The sequence below is a fragment of the Pan paniscus genome, chromosome X, assembly GCF_029289425.2.
Source record: "Pan paniscus chromosome X, NHGRI_mPanPan1-v2.0_pri, whole genome shotgun sequence".
Taxonomy (NCBI): Eukaryota; Metazoa; Chordata; class Mammalia; order Primates; family Hominidae; genus Pan; species Pan paniscus.
Window position 1 is genome coordinate 153,144,727 of NC_073272.2, and position 10,643 is coordinate 153,155,369.

Genomic DNA, 10,643 nt, shown 5'->3' on the forward strand with positions numbered 1-10,643 from the left:
TTGTGAAAGGTTTCAGAATCAAGATGGAGTCACTTGTTGTTCAAGCAAACAAAAATCCAAAAACCTGACAAATAGAGCTGTGGAGGGCCACCTAGGCAGGGTTCCCATGCACGAATGCCTGATAACAAAAGCTATCACAGAAGACTGCAAAACCCACAAATTTGCACAAAGGCTGTTGCAACCTGACACAAATAATACTTCTGCGAGGACACCTGCCCAGCAACTTCCTGTCCAAGCCCCTGACCAATGCTACCCTTGTTATTCATCCTTGTAGCCAAAGATCATTATGTCAAAACAATTATGTAATCCTCTTCACTTGTCCTGAAAACCCTTTGTCTGCCTTCCCCTGCCTGAATATGCACATAGTTCACTAGGGCGCACACGTCCCCACTGCAATGCCTATTTCTGAATAGATACCATCTTCTTATAGGGAGGCTCCCTCTCTGTGTGGTACTTAGGTTGGCATGGTCTTGCTCCCCAGGCTTTTCTACCTCCCAGGTAGTAAACGTGGGGTCAGCGAAGAAACGCATGTCTTCTGTCACAAAGCAGCCTCCCCGGTTGGGCTCGTGTGTCCAGTCCTCCCCGCCCCCCTGCCCCCCACCGCTTCTCCCCCTTGAGGGCCAAGACTGCTTGTTCTCATTCAGGCAAACTGCTGCTCTTTACCTCTGCTGTGAGAGTGTCTGTCTATCGAACCTTTAGTGTTAGACTTGTCACGGCTTATACCACATATTGTCCTCTCTCTTGTTTTCAGCCGTGATTTTTCTGGAGTCCTTCTTCAGAAAGGGCACCGACCCCCCCTCCCCCCCCCCCCCACCGCCTCGGCCGCCCCCACCCTGGGAACATCTGTGGGTCTGGTGTCTCCAACTGGCCCAGTCAGCCCACAGGCCGGCTCGCAACTAATTTCCTGTTTTCGGCCTTGTCTCTTCCCACTCTCCTTCCTTCTGCACCTGCTGACTCCAAGTCCACGACGCTGCAGGACACCCATTGCCCCCCGCCAACCCCGGGCAAGGCTGGGCTGTGACACGTCAACTGTCTTTCTTTTGTCAGTCCTCTGTCCCCATTGTCTCCACCTCTCAACACAGTTGACTCTCCTTCCTTCTCAAAACCATTTCCTTTCTCAGCTTCTTCCTCTCCCCCACCCCACTTTTGGGCTGACCTCCTCCCTCTCTACCTGCCTCTCTGCCCTTGGACCTTCCTCCTCCTCCTCCTACTTTGCTGGATCTAAGCGTGGTCGGGGCGGGCTCCCAGCCTCAACCCTGGGACATACGGCACCTCCGATGAATGCTCTGTCTCTGGACGTGACCTCTCTTCCAAGCTCCGCACGTACCCATCCATCTGCCCACGTGGATGCCCCGCAGACATTTCAGAGCTAAGATGTTCAAACCGGAGGGCTTCGTCCCCTTCACCATGCCTACACTGTCCCCAGGCTTCCCCCTCTGTGCAAAGGGCTCTGCCTTCTACCTGGTGACTCAAACAAAGCAGCCAGGATTCTCTCCCCTATCCTTTGTTCCTCACTCCCAAATCTAACCCATCATTGGATTTTGTTGACTCTGGTCCAAGACTGCTACCCTTCTCATCTCCGTGGTCCTTGGCCCGCCCTGTCTCCTGTTCTCCCTGCCTCCACTCCGCTTCCTCCCTGCTCCACCAACACCCCCGCAGCAGCCAGGGTGATCTTTTTGCAACACCACCAGACCCTGCTCCTCCCTGTGGCACCCCATCTCCTTAGAGTAATCTCAAAGTCCCCATCCTGGTCAAGAGCACCCCCCACGCTGCTCCTGGGGATCTGGCTTCCTCTGATGCTCTCCTTCCTTCCCCGAAATCCACCCCATGTTGCCATGTCCCCAGCTCCTCTCACCACACTCCTGCCGATCTGGCCTGTTCAGCTGGCCCCGCAGCACAGGGCTTGTTCCCACCTTCGGCCTTTGCCATCCCTCCTTCCTCTGTGTGAGCCATCCAGGCCCAAGAACCTTCTGTGGCAGCAGCTTCCTCCTGCTCTTCCTCTCCCTCCTCCTCCTCCTCCTATTCCTCCTCCTCCCCCTCCTCCTCCTCCCCCTCCTCCTGCACCTCCTCCTCCTTCATGTCTCAGCTGAACTGTCCCCTCCTCCCATAGGCCCCCTCTGCTGGGACACACAAATCACGTGCCCTCGGTTTATATTCTTATTGGCGGCATCAGTACATGTGTCGGCACGTGAGAAATGCTGGTCTGAGTCTTTGCTTTTGGGTATCAGGGGCTCCCTCCCCAGGTGGCAAGCTAGAGCCCCAGAAGGTGGGGTGGACTTGCCTGTGTGTCTAGCCCATTTGCACTGCTATAGCAAAATACCTGAGACTGGGTAACTTGCAAAGAACAGAAATGTATTGCTCCCAATTCTGGGGGCTGGGAAGCTCAAAGTCAAGGCACTGGAGACTGGGAAACTTACAAAAGAACAGAAATTTCTTGTTCCCAATTCCGGAGGCTGGGAAGCCCAAGATCAAGGCACCAGTAGGTTCAGCATCTGGTGGGGGCTCAGTCTCTCCTTCCAAGATGGTGTCTTGTGCCTGCGTCCTCACATGGTCGTGGGGAGGGAAGAGCAAAAAGGGGGCTTACCTAGTGCTTTCCAGCCTTTTACAAGGGACTCCTCTCATCCTCGAGGGCTCTGCCCCCATGGTCTCATTGCCTCCTAAAGGTCTCACCCCTTAACACTGCTGCGTTAGGGACTAACTTTCAACATGAATTTTGGCAGGGACACAACGTTCAAACCGTAGTACAGCGTTTCCTACCCTGAGATCCCCAGCACCTAGAACAGAGTGTGGCCCAGAGGAGGCTCTCGGTGCCTTCTTTCCAGCAAGTGCCTGAATCTGTCAGCCTGCTCCAGCCTGCCAGGGTACCGGGACCTTATCCTGAGGGCTGTGGGGAGCCCCGATGGGTTTGAAGCCAGGAGGCGGTGATGCTGAGACCGGCCGGCCAGCCGTCTGGGGGAACTAATCAGCAGGAAGGGAAGCCTGGAGCAGCGAGGGGGCTGCAGCCCAAGTCCAGGCCCCCCCCGACCCCGGGGCTGGGCAAGGAGGGTCTAAGGGAAAGCAGAAGATACAGGCTCTAGAGAGGGAGAAGGCCCGGGGAGGGCTCAGGCAGGGTCCCGGGTTCCTTGTTGTGTGTGGACCGGGTGGAAGGCAGGACCCTTGTCTGACATGGGGATCATGCTGGCAGTTGTCTTTCCTCTTGCCTTTTGTGGAAAGAGGGGTGACGGGCATGGGGATGAGTTCCTGTGGCCGTGGTCACATTCAAGTGGCTCGTGTGACACCCAGGTAGACATTAGCTCTGCCCTCTTCCTCCCTCCCGCCAGCCTGCCACTCTCCATCTTCCCGTCCCTCCCCACCCTGCCCCGCAGCACCCAGCCCTGCCCTGTGGGCAGGCAGACTCCCTGGTAAAGGTAAAGGAATTGTATAGGTGGCCCCTGCTTGGTTTGGCTCCCAGAGGCTTCCATCTTTTTGGCTTGGTCCCCCTGATTGCCAGCAGAAGGCACTGCACAGAGCCAGCGTGCCCAGCAGATGTTGGACACCTGAAGGGATAAACACGGAAGCACTGTACTGTGAGGTGGCACTTGATTGAAGATGCTGCAATCAAGATTCACAGAAGGCTCTGGGTTGCTTGGTGACCAGACGCCTCTGTAGAGCACCTGCTGTAGTACTGGCTCTTGAGAAACAAGTCGCAAGGACAGCCAGCCTTGCTGAGTGCCTCCAACACAGGCCTGGACGCAGAGGAGGTCTCCGTGTGTGTTTCTCCCCACCTGGTTGCCTCCCAGCTGGCTGACCTCGGACGTGTCCCTTACAGCCTCCACAGGTTGAGTGGGAGCATTGTCTGCTCTTGAACCAGGAAGGGCTTCTTTGCTGTGCACCACAATGTCCGAGGGCCCAGGCTCTGCACAGCCAACGGGGGCCCCCTTGTGTCCTCCAGGGAGAGCCTGGGGCTCCTCCCTACCGTCCTACCTCAGGCAGGGCCAAAGCTCCCCAGTCTGTGGCTTCGGGCCAGCTCCCCACCGGCCGCGGCCTGCTCTGACTGCTCAGAAGCTTCTTCCTCCAATGCCCTCTTTGATTCTGCTCCCGACGGCTCTCTGCCCTGCCCAGAGCCCACGACAGGCCCTTGGGCTGCCAGGCTAGCACCTGCCTCCTGCCATATGACCCTGCCATTCCCTGGCTGGCTGCCCCTACCTGGGGCGGGGGGAGCAGTACTTCCTCAGCTTCTGTCTGGCTGTGCCCCACCCACACACACACCGAAACACACACACACACACACAGACACACACACACGCACACACACGCATGCACATGCACGTACAACCTGCCCTGCCCCTAGCCTGCCCTCTGCAGCCTCACAGGTGCAGGTGGCTCCTTCCCACCTAGCAGGGTTTTTCTGAGGGACAACCCGATGTGGCACGCCATGCTTCCCAGACTCAGGGTCCTGCTGGGCTGAATAAGTGTGAGCTTGTTCTGCGTTGGTCCTTGACACAGCTGGTTGCCTGTGGCACAGTCTTCAACTCATTGAAGTCAAGTCCCTCTGGAGGAGAGTCGGTGGGGCGTTGGTTGTGGAGGCCGGTGGCAGTGGGCTGGGTGGTGCCATGGGGCTCAGGGTACAACTGCATTGGTGATCAGTCCTCTCTGCCTTGGTTTGGGATTGAAATGGCCTTCATAGCAAGCTCAGCCCGGTGCTTGCTCCCAGTGAGCTTGCCTGCAGCTAGATGCCATCAGCATCTTTCCTCCCACAGCTGCCTTCCAGCTCCCTTCCTTCCTGTGTGTGCCACTGGCTCTTCCAACCCATGGGGCACACTCACTCTCCTCCCGAGGAGGCAGTGTCATCTGGGCATGGCTGGCCCTTTCTGCCAGGAGTCCGGGGATTCCTGTCAGAGGCCCCTGCTCCTGCTCTTCCTGCCCTCGAGCCTGCCGGCCCTCCTCACTTTGACTTTGGAGTTTGGATGGTGACTCAGCAGTCAACCAGCATTCAGGGGCAGGGCCACGGTTTCTGGGAGAGAAGCCTGCAGATGGCTGCACCCTGGTCCCAGGGACTCGTGTCCCTGTCCTCTCCTGGAGGACTCCGGGGTCCTGGCTTCCCAGGTGCTATGTGTGTTGGACGGTGTCTCATGTCACATATCAGAGTGAATTTTGGGACCATGGTTGCCAAGGAAATATCATGGTTTGGCTGGAGTTGGCCCCATAAGTGTTCTGTGCTGTGTTTCTCTGTTACCTGCTTCCAAATTGCTCCGTGAAGTTCAGGCCATTCGTCTGTGTCCTTTTGGTTGGTTCTGTGGAAGATAGTTTCCTCGTTGGTCTAGTTAGCCACAAGAAAAAGATGCCCATGGTTTTCTCAAATCATGAGTTTGTGAGCACTGGGCAGTGATCAAGTTCCCTGGGGGATGTCACAATAAATTTTCCCTGTAGGCAAGACTTTAGGAGCAAACCAATAGGATAGCTCACAGTCATAGCTCACAGCAAGCAAGTTGCCTGCTTGAAGGATGGGCCTATGCTGTGAAAGTCTGTTGGAACTGAGCATATCAGGGTTCTCTGAAGGGATAGAACTAATGGGATCTATATACATATATATATACACATATACATATATATATATAAAAACTATATCTATATACATATACATATATGTAAACTATATATATATATACATATACATATACATATATATATATGGGAGTTTATTAAGTGTTTATACTCCCATATATATATATGGGAGTTTATAACCATATATATATATATATATGGGAGTTTATTAAGTGTGTGTATATATATATATATATAAAAAATATATGTGGGAGTTTATTAAGTATTAACTTACACGATCACAAGATCCCACAATAGGCTGTCTGTAAGCTTGAGGAGCAAGGAGAGCCTGAGTCTCAAAACTGAAGAACTTGGAGTCCGATGTTTAAGGGCAGGAAGCATCCAGCATGGGCGAAAGATGCAGGCTGGCAGGCTAGACCAGTATCTCTTTTCACATTTTTCTGCCTGCTTATATTCTAACCTCGATGGCAGCTCATTAGATTGTGCCCACCCAATTTAAGGGTGAGTCTGCTGTAAAACGACACGAGGTTGTTCACTGACAGACGAATGGATAAACGAATTGTGGTACATCCACACAATGGAATAGTATTCAGCTTTGGAAAGGAAGGAGATTATGACACATGCTATAACATGGATGAACTTTGAAGACGTTATGCTGAGCAAAACATGCCAGTCACAGAGGGGAACATACTCTGTGATTCCACTTATACGAGGGTCTAGAGCAGTCAAATTCATGGAGACAAAAAGTAGAATGGTGGGTGCCAGGGTCTCAGGGGAGGGACAGAAAGGGAGCTAGTGTTTAATGGGGGGACATCATTTCAGTTTGGAAGGATGAAGGTCTCTGGTGATGGATGGTGGTGATGGTGGCACAACAATGTGAATGGACTTAGTGCCACTGAAGTCTACACTTAGACATGGTGAAAACGGTAAATCTTGTGTTATGTGTAGTTCACTACAATTAAAAAAAAAAAGACAAGGGAGTCAGTCAGAAAGGTTCACATATGACAGGAAGCCATTTCTATGAAACGCCCAGAGAGGTAAATCCATAGAGACAGAAAGTGCATTTGTGGTTTCCAGGGGCTGGGAGGAGGAGTAAATGGGGCGTGACTGCTAATGGGAGGAGGAGTCTTTGTGAGGATGATGAAATTCTTTTTGGAACTGGGTAGAGATGGTGGTTGCACAACATTGCAAATGTACTTAATGACACTGAGCTGTACACTTTAGAGTGGTTAAAATAGTAAATGTAATGTGATGTCTGTTTCACCACAGTGAAAGCAACCCCCACCCCCGCAGTGTGCTGCAGATGTGCACCTGCAGGCAGGTGGTGTTTTCGTTCCCCGTTGCTGCCGTAACAAATGATCACAAACCCGCTGCTTCAAGCAACACAGATCTATCGTCTTACAGTTCTGGAGGTCAGAAGTCTAAAATAGGAAGTTCTAGGGGAAGAACCCTTTTCCTTGCCTTTCCTGTCACCTTGAGGCTGCCTGAATTCCTTGGCTCTTGGCTCCTTCCGTCTCCAAAGCCAGCAACATCCGGTTGAGTCCTTCTCTGGCGGCATCATTCTGACACTGACTCTTCTTCCTCCCTCTCCCTCACTTAAGGACCCTTGTCCTTCAAGTGTAAAGACCTGGCCAATCCAGGATAATCTCCCCACCCATCTCACATCTGCCCGATCGCTATTGTCATGTAAGGTAACATATGTGCAGCTCCCAGGGGTTAGGCCACGAACATCTTTGGGGGCTGTTACTGTGCCACCACGGGCGGTAACGAGCTGAGTCTTGTGCACCCTGCTCAAGGGCTGGGTCCTGCAGATGAGGTGAGGAGATACTTCTGGCATCCTTATGGCTCCCTGTTTGATTCTGGGGGGGGGGCCCTAGGTAAAGGCCAGGCTCTGCTAATCTGGGCCAGGAGCTCTCCTCTCTGCTCTCCCTGACTTCTGTGCTCACTGGCCCTGCAGTGGCAAGGAAAAGGATTCTTCCCTTAGAACTTCCCATTTTGCACTTCTGACCTCCAGAACTGTATGGCAGGGCAGGGATAGCAGAGAGTTCAGACCCAGGAGGTGCCCACAAGGGCACTGAGCATGCGAAGACTTCCAGGCAGTCAGCTCTTCATCCCCATCACATTCTTTCTAGCCGAGGGAAATCCTCCAGATGCAGCGAGTGTGGCAAAGCCTCCCGCCGCCTCTCGGGCTGGACTCCAAGGCAGAGGGCAACCCCTGAGAAGCACGGCCATGCACAAGCTGAGACAGGGCCAGGGTCATGGCTGAATTGTGCCCCCCCACCTGCACCTCCCCCCCCCCAAAAAAACACACATGGCCTCATCCTCACCTTCTGATCTTGCAAATGTGACCTTATTTGGAAAAGGGGTCTTTGCAGAGATCATGAAGTTGAGCATTTTGAGAGGAGATGATCCTACATTACCCGAGTGGGCCTTAAATCCAATCACAAATGTCCTTATAGGGACCAAACAGAGGAGAAACGCAGACATGGAGACCCAGGGGAGAAAGCCACATGAAGAAGGAGGTGGAGATTAGGGCCAGGAGGCCACAGGCCAAGGGACACCTGGGGCCACTGGAAGCTGGGAGAGACGAGGAAGGATCATCCCCTGGAGCCTTCCCAGGGAGCACGGCCCTGCAGACAGCTTGGTTTTAGACTTCTGGCCTCCAGAACTGGGACAGAATCAGTTTCTGTGGAGTGATTAGGTCAACTGGTTTGTGGTGCTTTCTTACGGCAGCCGAGGGAAGCACACAGAGGCAGATGTATTTAGAGGGGTACCCCCTGCTGCAAGCCTCCTGGGGGCAGGGGCCATGCCACTCTCCTTCTTGAACTCTGCTGGCCACATTGTGCTCGCTCAGGAAACGGGTGCTGAGTCTACTGCTGCTTGAGGCAGAGCTTACGGATTTGTAACTGCTTCTGTGTGGTGGCAGCTCCTCCTTGCCCAGCTCCTCCTTGCCCAGCTCATCATATATCAATGATGCTGCCGCCACAAAACATCCCCCCAACCCAGCCACACTCCTCCTGTCTGCCTGCACCTCTTATCTCTGCTCACCACGGGGCCCCTCCAAGGGGCCGTCTTTGCTTCCATCTCCCGCTGTGGGCTGGCAGACACTGGCACTCCTAAGGCTCTTTTGGCATCCCTAGAGGGCCCAACAGACACCTCCCCACCAAAGAAGTGCACACCTAGATATGTCCAAATCACACACGTCACTGCTGTAATATGCTACTTACTATCCTATGAAACATCCACAAACTAGACACTCAGAAAGTGGTGTTGGAATAAGGGAGGTTCTATGGCCCTTCTTCTCCTGCCCCCCACCCATGCGCCGCCCACCATTCCTTTCCGTGGACCACTGACCTTGAAGTTTGAACACAGAACGGGCAAGTGGCCTTTGGAGCTGAGGGTGGGACATGGCCTGTTGAGAAGAGCAGGGCCAAGGAAGGACGGAAGCCTGAGAGACACTGGCAGGGGGTGGAGAAAGGCCTCCTCTCTGCCTGGCACCTCATTCATTCACTTATCCATTCATTCATTCTCCAGGCCCAGCCCCGCCTGTGGGCCTATGGTGCCACCTCCAGAGCATGGATCCTGCCCTCTGAGCTGTTGTTAATGACTTAGATTTATCTTCCCCTCGGGAGCTCTCTTCCTCTGGTGTAAGCATTATTTTTTTAGTATTTTTTCAGTGCCTGGCACTGTGCTAGGCACTAGGGATCCACATACGGCTAAAGCATCGTCCCTGCCCCTGGGGGAGGCTCTTGAGGGAAACAGGCACTGCACAGGCCATTGCCCTGGAGCACAGAGGTGTGGCACTCAGCTCCTTGTGGGGTTTAAGAAAAGGGTCCCTGTAGGATGCAGAACTCATTGTCTCCCCTGCACCCCAATAAAAGAAGGAAGGAAAAGGAAGCCGTGCTCTTCCTTCTACATTCCATGGCTTCATCATGGACATCCATACAGTGACCCAGCTGGACAAGCCCAAAGCCTGGCCTGCTCCTGGACTGCACCCTCTCCCCATCACATAGCTCCACTCAGAAATGCTTCTTGGCCCGCCCCAACTTCCACACCCTGGGCCTGGCCACCAGCTGGTCTCTTTGGGGCCATTTCAGTCCCTTTCCAGTCCCTCCACCACCCTGTAGCCAGAATGAGCTTCATAAATAACATGGACCCATGACCGGGTCACTTCCTTGCTGAAAACACCTCCGTGTCAGCCCTCCACTGCCTTTAGGATCAAGTCCCTGTGTTATACAGGTAGCTAGCCATGAGTGGGGCAGGTGAGGGCTCTTCCCCCTACCCACTGGAAATGTCGGGTGATGGTTCAGCAGTTATCGCATCGCCTCTCTAAAAGTAGTGCCGGCGCCAGAGAGAGGCCAGTTCCTGATGGTCCGCACCTGTTAACATTAAAGTGTTGATTAAAGGCAGGCCCCAAGGGAGAAGCAACTTCCTGGGCATGCACATTAAGAGACAAAAATGCTGAAGTATTTTATGATCTCGCGGATACACGCCACTGGAAAAAGGGAAAAAGCCTGAGGTGGGCATGTGTACAAATCCCTCAACACACTGGGCAGGTGCAGTTCTCAAGGGTAAGGAGGACACGGTGCGTGCAGAAAGCCCACCCTAAGGGAAGAATCATCGGAAAGATGTGAGCCTATAAAGTCCCAGGGTCAAGGGGGAAAGGCCCTTTTTTCTCTTTCTCTTTGACCTTCAGGTGCCCACTTGGATCTCTTCCAAGGGTTCTTTCCTATTCTAAAACCTTTTTTAATAAACTTACACCCCTGCTCTGGAACTCACCTCGGTCCCCCTTTCTGCCCTATACCCCTCAGTTGAATGCTTTCTTCTGAGGAGGCAAGAATTGCAGTTACTGCAGACGCCTACAGATTCGCCACCAGTAACTCGGGGTAACTCGGATCTCTGCCACCGCTGACACCTGTTCCTTCATGAGATTTAGAAAGTCTCTTCTGTAACAGAAAGGTACAAAGCCAAGCCAAACCTTGTGAGTGGCAAAGCGATCCATCATCAGTGATGTAGTTTGGATCTGTGTCCCCTCCCAAATCTCCTACTGAATTATCATCTGCGGTATTGGAGGTGGGGCCTGGTGGGAGGTGATTGGA